Consider the following 10,300-nt stretch of genomic DNA (forward strand, 5'->3'; position numbering starts at 1 on the left):
GAGAATGAGAGCGCAAACAGCTGATAACATCACAGTAATCGAAATGTAGTAATAGAAATGTTGAGATAAGATGGGTTTCATTCGAAAAAGTAACTGCATTGATAAAGGACATTTTTAGCCAATATTTGAAATGCCTTAATGGTGGATTGGTTTTATAAAAAAACACAGTTATTTTTGGTTGAGAAGATGCTAACTGATGGACCGGAGCCGCGTGACTGATGTTTTCGTCTGCTGTTTGGACTCTCATTCTGACGGCACCCATTTACTGCAGAGCATCCATTGGTGAGCAAGTGATGAAATTCATACATTTCTCTAAATTTGACGAATAAACAAACTCATCTACAGCTAGAATGGCCCGAGAATGAGCAATATTCAGCAAATGTTCAGTTCATACGATCTATTCCACTGAATTCAAAACGGTAAAAAAAAATCTTAATTATGATATCTGTTCATTATTGTTAAGCAAATGTCCGCATCTGCACTGGAATTCTTGCAAATTCTCTTAAAAAATGATAAATCTGGCCAAGAATCACTCGGATAAAGTAAGATCCTCGACACGGGTTGAATGGTGTTCTTGCAAAGCTGGTTAATCAACACTAGTCCTCTTTGTTCTCTCACGGGATAGCGGTTGGCTCGACAATGCTGGTCTCTGTGGTTTCACGATTTTCCCATCTTAACAAATTACGTGCCCTCACCTCCTGTGAGAACGTGGACCCCTAATTCCCCCGTGTCACCCATAATTTCCTTTCAGTCCTCTCGCACATCCTTCAACGGTTTCTGCGTCTGCGTTCCACTCTCATACTCTTTGTTCAATGGCAAGGGAGCTTCATAGCCCCCTTCCTTCACCTGGGAAGAAATAATTGGTGCGTAATGTGGTGAATAAACGTGTTAAATCAAAGAAGCATGGCCTACATGCCAGTGCGGGGAATTTAGAACTCAAGGAGGTGCTGTGACGCTTTTTAGTCCTCCTTTAATTTTCAGAAACACACTTGGCAGCGGCCCAGAGGTAACTCGGTGCACGCTAGCACCGTTTCTGCTTCGGAGTTTTTTGAATTAGCAGAGCTGGTCAAAGTTGCCGTCTCAAGTAGGCCAAGGTTGTTATACTGAAAACTAAAATTGTAGAACATCAAAGCATCGTATTAGCTTGCCATGGTTTTATTTTGATCGAGCTGAAAATAGGGGAGATTCTGTGCAATCTGCTTCTGTTTTTAATTTTTGATGAGCGATTGGTGTGACTTTGCTTTTTGTTTCAGATGTCAGATCAAGCTGGTGCAGAAATTATACAGTAGGCTAAAAAGCACTGTAAGCCTTAAGCCTTACAATAAGCCCGTGAGCGTTACAATGCTCAAAAATGTATGAACGTCTTTGCATTAGAAATCACGGCACTGAATAAAAATGCTCATGTTGCGCAGTATTTAATTTTAGGCGTTTTTAAAGTGTTGCGCATTTTAACCAATCGCACGCAGTTCTGTTTAGATTAGAAATATAATGGCCAATCAGAGGCGTTCATTTGAGTCATCGCTAAAACTGACGCTAGCGAATCCTCTCATAAACAACAACGTAAGTATGAAAGAAAGAGATTAATTTATCAAATGCGATAAGTCAAAGTTCGTTGCCTGAAAAACCGCGGGAAGGAAACGTTGTATAATTGTCCGTTTCTAACGTTTGTAGTACATTGTAATACAAACTCAGTCCCACTAAACATTTTTTTAGCCTACGTCTGGTTCTTGCCTAAAAAAGACGGGGTTTATTATGTTCAATGTTATTTTTATGTTACATTTAGCTGCTTTTAGCTTTACCCTGGAGTCGGTTCGCTCTCTTCCTGCTTTACCATCCCCATTTTTTAAAGGAATGGTATATATATATTTTTTATTTTCAGTCTGTCTTCTGTGATTTCTAACCTGTTTTTGTTTTGTTTTTTCCACCCACGAGGGACTGTCCATGAATCTCATGTCACTGAAGGTATCCAGGAATCTGCTTTCAGAAAGAATAGCTGTTCCAAGGCCTCTCTGCAGCGCTCGGACAGACAGATGGTGAATCAGACTGTGACAAACTCATGCGCTGCTCCGAGGTGTGTTTGTTCCCTTTCTGCTCAGATTGAAGGCCTCGCTGATTGATTTGTGCTGTTTTCCCCCTTCCCCATCCTCAGCTCTAATGGGATTTAAGGGATTTGGGTTTGCTCCTTGATGGCCGATGGATCAATAAATTGTTCAGCAAGGACGAATTGATTGCTTCTTTTGAATCGCGCTGCGTTTTCGCCAACAAACATGGGAAGGTATTGTGCTTTCTTAGGGCCTTATGCATGACGGTCATACAAAAAATAAAATCATACCTGACCTTTGTGCTCTCACGCCCTTGTAGGCGCGATGTTGAGATGTTTTTCTTCTGGAAGGTCTATGCTTATATTGATTTGTTTGTTTGGCTCTTAGATGCATTATTTGTGAAGGGCCAATACTCACATCTGCGCATCTTTGGGAGTTTTTGTTATTCTTTGCACATGCTCCTCTCGCAATTAAGCCCCGTTCTCTTCCCTGAGTCACCGGCCCGGTCCTCTCAAGGACGTTCCTTCCTCTGAAATCTTCGAGATGCACCATTTTGTTTTGCGGTGAATGTCAGAATCATTACTGCCTGCTGCTCTTTTTGAGGTTTCACCTCAAGGAGCACTGCTGTGAGCTGTTGTCTGAGAAAAAGAAGCATCCTTATTTCACAGAAGCGAAGAGCAGATTCGGTGCGAGAGTGAGGAATTACTGAGTCACCGGCTGAGCCGCTGAAGGTGTGGGTTATTAATGAAAGAGCTGTATGTGAAGATCATAGTAGGGCAGATCATTATGTGGAGACTCATTTATGATGTTGGCACTGCTGCTGTTAAAGGTGCTGAGGTTTATATTGCAGGCTAGAGGTCACAGCTCTTGGGACTTGACAAGATGAAGCTGTAAAGATGAGGTAAACGTACCCTAATTGCATAAACAACTAGATCTTTTCATTTTTAGATGATTTTTTTGTGTGCTTACCCATGGTATTCTAGTGGGTTGTCAGGGTGTTGCTATGTAGATCCTAAGGCATTCTCAGTTTTATTTTGCACATTGCTAATCACTTGAATGGGTTTAGGTGATGTGGCAGCTGGAGGGTTATTTGGTTGATTACTGTTAATGTTCAGCCTACTGGATTTAAAGCAAAAGCACGATCACACAGAAACATAATATAAGTATTATATATTAATATCGTGTCGTATTTGCAGGTAGATAATTTGGCAGATTGCACCACCTGATGAACATGTATACATGCACAGCCTTTTCTGACTAATTTGCAGATCTGGTTAATACTTTTTATATATATATATATATATATATATATATATATATATATATATATATATATATATATATAAAATATAAAAAAAATAAATATAAAATTTCACTTTTATATATACATTTTTATGTTATAATTAAGATTATTTTTAGGTTTTAAAAATGTGTCTTTTTTGTTTAGTAAGACTATATTGTTGTAAATTGAGAAATGCAGTAAAAACAGTATTAATGTGGAATATTAAGGAATTAAATTTTAAAACGTTATTTATACTTCTGATCAAAGCTGAATTTTACTCCACTTTAAGTGTCACAGTGATCTTTCAGGAATCATTCTAATATGCTGATATACTTTTTTATAATTATCATTATGGTGAAAACATTTGTGCTCCTTTGTATTTTTGTAGAAATTGTTATATATTTAAGAACATGATTTAATATGTTAATAGATTTTTTTTGCATAATTGTCTTTATTATTAGTGCATTTATGCTGATTATAAGTATTAGTTTCTCTAAAGTAATCTTATCAACCCCACACGTTTAAATTTTGTAAAATATGACCAAATCCTGATTAATATCAGAATGTTCTTGCGCATACAAGGATTCGAGTACAGGCTCACTGGCATTTACTTGAAATGAATCCACTGGCATGTGGACAAAAAAATAAAAAATATCTAGTTCTTCTGACTTTAGCTCAGTGTGAAAGCTTCCTACGGTTTTGTGTATCTCAAACAAGGCCACAGCTGGTACAGTGTACATCTGTAATGATGTGCCTAGTTGCACTTTCAGCCACAGTAAGTCTAATTTCAGCTACAGCCTCTGACCATGAAAGAAGACATTTTTTGCTCAGATTTGTTTTTATCATTCAGATGCTCTGTTTGGCCAAAGGCTGAGGACGCTTTTACGCCGCTCTGCTCTGATTGCTGAAAAACCAGGTAGAAGTTGCTTTCTGATTGCTTTGTGCCAGTTCATTTTCATCAGTTTGACAGTAGAAGATCTTTGAAAAAGTATAATAATAATAATAATAATAATAATAATAATAATAATGATACTAATGTAATGAAGATTGTTTTATTGTTTTCATTAAATAACAACAATAATAATAATAATAATGATTTGTAGGCAGTCAGATTGTCTTTGGTGGCTGAATTAAAAAAAGGGAATATATGTTATTATTATTATTTGAACATTTTTTGTTTTAATAAGTGACAGATAATAAATCTGCACAATTATTTTCAAATGTAACTAAATAATAATGATAATGATGATGATGATGATGATGATGATGATGATGAGGATGATAATAATAATGATAATAAAAATATTATAATAGTACTAAGTTGTTTTGTGAACTAAATTATCATCTTGGGCTTCATCCCAGTCATCGTTAAGCTACATTTCCCAATTAAAATATTTAAACATATTCTTAAACGAGACAAATCAGTTTGAGAGCAGAAACTCATCTAAAAAAAAAATGTCAATATGTAGCATATTCCCAAAAAAAGTTTTTGTTTTTTTTTAAAACGTCAGGAACCGAAGACAACCCAAATGCCCAGAAACCAGCAGGGGGGCGTCGTGGATCCCCTACGGCGCACTGACAAAGACGGAGCGGCAGACTTCTGCTGACTGTCATTTCTCAGCCTGTGGAGGTAATCCAAGATCCATCATCGAGATGCTTTGATGTGATGCTGATTGATGAGTACAGCACGATACGACGCACCGAGGACTGGCCCGCAGATGCTGTGGGCTTTTGACCGAAAGTCCCAAGTCACTCTGTCAAGAAGTGATGCATCCATAGGGGCTTCCAGCCGGCACTGTACCTAAATGGAATTCAGTTTGAAAGTGATAGGGGCCCGTGCAATTGGATTTCGGGCTAGGGAATGATGGCAGGCGATACAGCGAGAAAAGAAAGGCCAGAATGGGGGAATAAACCGAAGCTGAGAGATGATGGGGAAGTGTAAGGAGATGGAGCTCAATTTAGCATAGCGAGGTTTTCCACCTCCTCCATCTGCACTCGGCATGACTACGGTGGACTCCTCTCCTCGCCTGGGTTCTCCCACGGGTTTAATTTATGGTGCCGGCTGAGCAGCATCACGCATTTGAGCCTGACAGCCCACGCGCTGCTGGCCAGTCTGCCTTCTGTCTGTCATCTCTCGCATCTTTACCATCACGCACCTCCGCCTCTCGTCCTCGGCCCCAGAGCGCTTCTCGTGAATCCTGCTCCTGCTGCATCCGCTTAATATCAGACCGGAGAAATATCATTCGACATTTGTCTTTGATATCCATTCGAGAAGATGAAGAGACAGTATTCGAAAAACACGAGATGGTAAAAATGTTCAAGATTTGTGAAGAAGAACACTGGCGAGAAAAGATGAACTTTTTTAAGAAGTACTTAAAGGAATAGTTCACCCAAAAATGAAAATTACCACATAATTCACTCTCCCCCAACCCATCCTAGGTGTATTTCTACTTTTTCCAAGCTTGATGATGCTGGTGGATAGTGGCCATTATTTGGAAGCTCCATAAATCCCAGGAGGTTAACACAGATCGCAGATAAATGGGTTTTTGAAACAAAAAAATATTTCTGTTTATGTTTTTATTATAAAATTTGAACTCAAATCACTAACCTCAGGCAACAGCTGAATAGAAATATAGAATTAGAAATATTTTAGTTACAACATCGATCTGCTTCAGAAGATGTGTTAACCCCCTGGAGGTGTATAGGTTAGTATAGCTTATGTAGGTTTTTTTATGAAAAATGCACATACAGTTCCATGGTTAATACGAAAAAAATACAATCTATGACCAGTAAATTTTCTCAGGTCACCGGTCATTGGCAGGTGTGGCAAGATGTTGGTTTTAGGCCCTGAGCTCAAAAGGTATGAGCGAATTTCTCTGAGTCGAAAGGGTCGCGGGTCCCGTTCCTGAATGAGCGCTGACCATCGGAGCATGAACCACTACAGAGTGTCACCAAAAACCTGATATGTCACATTTCCTCATCTTCAGCCTCTTTTTGCGGGGCCGAGATCGTAACGTGGAAAAAAAAATCACGGTTGGCTAGCTTTCTCTCCTTTGTCCTTTGATCCGTTTCTTTCTCCTGCAAAATCGTCTTTTTAGAACACAACAAAGGCTTTTATAATAGCACGGTTTGCGCGAAACACGTTATAATTTGCCTGCATTGTCACTTGGCCCGATACATTATGGATGCTTTTGTGTCGTGTTCTTTACAAAGCTAGAAACATCTTTGCACGTTCGGCGCGTGAATGCATCTCGCTCGTATGGACGCAGATATATCATTATGTAGTTGTGACAGCGGCGTTGATTTCAATGGTATCTCTCACATTCTCTCTCTTCACTTTGTTCTCCCCTCACTGGACCAATTAGAGGAGCGGTGTCATGTCAACCTAAGAAGAGCAGGCCACCTCATCGGATCATCCCACACTCTTAAAGGTCCTGGCCTCAGCAACCTTCACTCCTTCCCTCTTGTGTGTGTCACTTCACTTCTCGCTGATTAATCTTCCAGTCCTGCGCGCATTACGGCTGACTAACGGATGATGGGTGTCAAAACAAGTCAGCCAACTGTTATCCATCTATTTTGCTCATTTTGTTTGGGAGATCATCGTGGAGTTCGCATGGGATCTCCCGCTCCAAGATTAATGAGGAACCCTGCAGGAACGGAAATGTTTTTGAGCTTCAAGGGGACATGTCAGAGAAAATGGAGATTGGCTGATATTGCTTCTCATGACTGATACTGATACAGATTCTTTTTTTGGGGGTTTTCATTTTTTCATTTTAATTTAATTTTCATATAATATAATACGAAATAAAATAAAATATTTAACTGATAAATAAATATGCCCAACTTTTGCATTTTTAAAAAAATGTTGATCATTTAAAATGACTATAAAATGCAACCTGGGTTTCAAAATAATTCTACAATAATAGTATACGGGTGATGAACGAAATATTATTGTTAACATTATTATTCTTCAGTCTACTTTTTAGCAGGTAAAAGGCATGCTCCACAGGGTTTAAGTCTGGAGATTGGTCGGTCTAAAACCTTCTGCTTCTTGCGAACTCTTTTGTTGTTTTGACTGTGTTTTGGGTCATTATCTTGCTGCATGATGAAGGGTCTCCCAATAAGTTTGGTTGCATCTTTCTTTAAATTGGCTTACAAAATGCTTCTGTAGACCTCTGAGTTCATTTTGCTGCAATCAAAGGTTAATGAGCCCGTCCTAGAAGAAGCCACGACATTACCTCCACTGTGTTTCACAGATGAACTTGCACGATTGGGATCACGAGCAGATCCTTTCTTTCCCCAAACCTCAGCTTTTCTGTCACTTTGGTAAAGGTTAATCTTTGTCTCATCGTTCCATAAAACTTGGTCTCATAGTCTTTGAGGCTCATCTCTGTACTTTTTAGCAAATTCCAGCCTGGCCTTTCTATTCTTTTTGCCAGTGAGCGGTTTGCATCTTCTGGTGTAACCTCTTTACTTGTGAAGTTTTCTGCGATCAGTAGACCCCTGCCCTGGAGATTGTTGCTGATAACTTACAGTTGTTTTAAAGTCTTTCCTGACAGCTCTTACAATGCTTCTGTCATCAACCGCAGTTTTTTTCCTTGGTCTACCTGCTCGATGTCTGTTACTTAGTACACCAGCGGCTTCTTTTTTCTTCAAGACATTCCGAATGGTTGAAATGGCTATGGCTAATGTGTGTGCAATGGCTCTGATTCATTCTCTCTCAGCTTCACAGTTGCTTGTTTTTCACTCATAGACAGCTCTCTGGTCTTCATGTCGGTTACACGTCTTAACTACAAATGCAGCTTGAACAGGCAAAACCCAAACGTGAGACTGAGCTTGAACATTCAGTGCTAATTATTGTTTGAATAATCATTGTGATTGGACACACCTGGGCAACGAAGTACACCTGTCAGTCACATGCTCCAATACTTTTGCTCGCATGAAAAATCGGTGTGTTCAAACAAAGCATGCTATCTTCTAAATTGTGTGTCAGATCTTTTTTTGGCCTCACTGTCCCAATACTTTTGGGGGGAGCGAGTGTGTATGTGTACACACACACACACACACACACACACACAATACAGCACGGCTATGATCGCTTCACCCAACAGTTCTGTCTATCACTGAGCAGCACTCTTGGCAACCACCGTTAGCAACATAAACAATCAATGATACAGCATAAAACTGTTCTGTGTATTATGCATTTCGGCAAAATTAAATGCGTTATTTATTTAATGAAGTAGGAGTGACCTCTGCTGGCCTTATGTTACATATTTGATCTTTAATTTTGAGACCACGCCCTTCCCAGTCTAATAAACGTTTCTCATGCGGAGATGATCCAGCAGTTTTTTCAGCGTGATGAAGAATATTACTGTATTTACTAGTTTTCTGTTTCGAGTATGATCAATTATCCATCAGTTTACACTGAAATGAGACTCAGAGTTTTTAAACTGAAAGACGGAAAACAGATGTTTTCACATGAAGAGATGAGTGAGAGAAAATATTATATATGGTGTTAAAAAATAAATTATGCAGTGGATGATAAGCTATTTTCTGTCAGTGGACTATTTTTTTGTTTTAGCGGAAAGACTGCATTTAACAAATTTTTGTACTATTACTGTATATATATATATATATATATATATATATATATATATATATATATATATATATATATATGAGTACACAATACACTAGCTTGAGTATTTAACTACAATAATGATATATTTAGCTTTGTTTTGGTCTGTCTAATTGCTAAGCTACAGATTTTTCAATTGTTAAAATATTTAAAGAATCTTAAAACAAAACACATGTACTTGAATAACAGCAGTGCATAAAACATTTAGACTTGTTTTCATAGAATTTTGAATGAGTGTCTTTTGTTTTACAGGTTTTTTGCTTAATCAGCTACAAGTAAAAAAAAAAATATTAAGTATTATTTCATATACTTTACTGCTCTTTAGTTAGTTACTTATAAGTAAGGACATTTTCTTTCTTTCTAATATATACTGTATTTTTTACAGAAAAATAAGTACTTGATAAGTACTTGGATTTGAAAGGAGGAAAATGCTACTGGTTGAATTTCACAAAATACAACAAGAAATGTCTACGTAAAAGTTTACCTCAAAATCAAAATGCAAAATTAATTTTGTATACTATGATAGATTATGCATAGACTTATTGGGACTTCTGGGCATTATTTCCATGACTATTAAACTCTTTATACCCCAATTCTCATTACCGTAATGCGGAGTAATCTTGATAATGATATTACATCAATTGTAGTACTTACACATCATGGTGCCTTTTTTTAAACTACTTTAAGCTAATTTAAATAATAAAGAAGCCAAATTATATTACAGTAATGAGATTCTAATGAGAATCACCATTGAGAATAATGATAATAAGAACATAAAGAAAATGTCTGGAAGCATTACAATAATGAGAATTTGGGAGCGGATGCGCGTAATTGTAATGAAAATAATGCCAAACATCTTAAACCGGCACTGAAAATATAGGCTTCATTTTTGCAAAGCGAAATGTTATTTATACATTTCTTACGGTACTTTTGATCTCGAGGTGAAAGGTGTCACCTGGACATGCACGGTTGCCCATACGGCTTCACTGAAGGTAAAATACGGTTGGGAGAAACATGGCGATACAATCACAAATCGGTGTCGAGGCTGGCAAGGTGGGCGGCGAAAATGTTCCAGGCCCGCAGGTAAAAGGCACAATGCCACCGGCACTTGGCAGAGCTGTGTATATGATTAACCATGACAGTAACAGCACTGGAGGGACAGAATCATGTTTTAATGGAAATCATTCCCCCATCACTGTTTGTTGAACCCCGGGCCCGATGGACCCGAGCAGGATAGATTTAGATAGAGCAATGATTATCCATGATAATCCTTTAATGGATGGGTCTGGCATTAGGGCAGAGTGCTTCACAAAAACCTATCTCCTTACAGGACCATTA

General features: G+C 38.2%; 1 long non-coding RNA gene across 1 annotated transcript; it reads left to right on the top strand.

The window, feature by feature from the left end:
- Nucleotides 1–4,761: 4,761 nt before the first annotated feature.
- On the top strand, nucleotides 4,762–9,003 carry LOC122341420. The gene is made up of 2 exons (XR_006250463.1): nucleotides 4,762–4,954; nucleotides 6,690–9,003. It is a non-coding gene; the product is annotated as an uncharacterized LOC122341420 (long non-coding RNA).
- Nucleotides 9,004–10,300: the final 1,297 nt, after the last annotated feature.

The sequence above is a fragment of the Puntigrus tetrazona genome, chromosome 1 (genome assembly GCF_018831695.1).
Source record: "Puntigrus tetrazona isolate hp1 chromosome 1, ASM1883169v1, whole genome shotgun sequence".
NCBI lineage: Eukaryota > Metazoa > Chordata > Actinopteri > Cypriniformes > Cyprinidae > Puntigrus > Puntigrus tetrazona.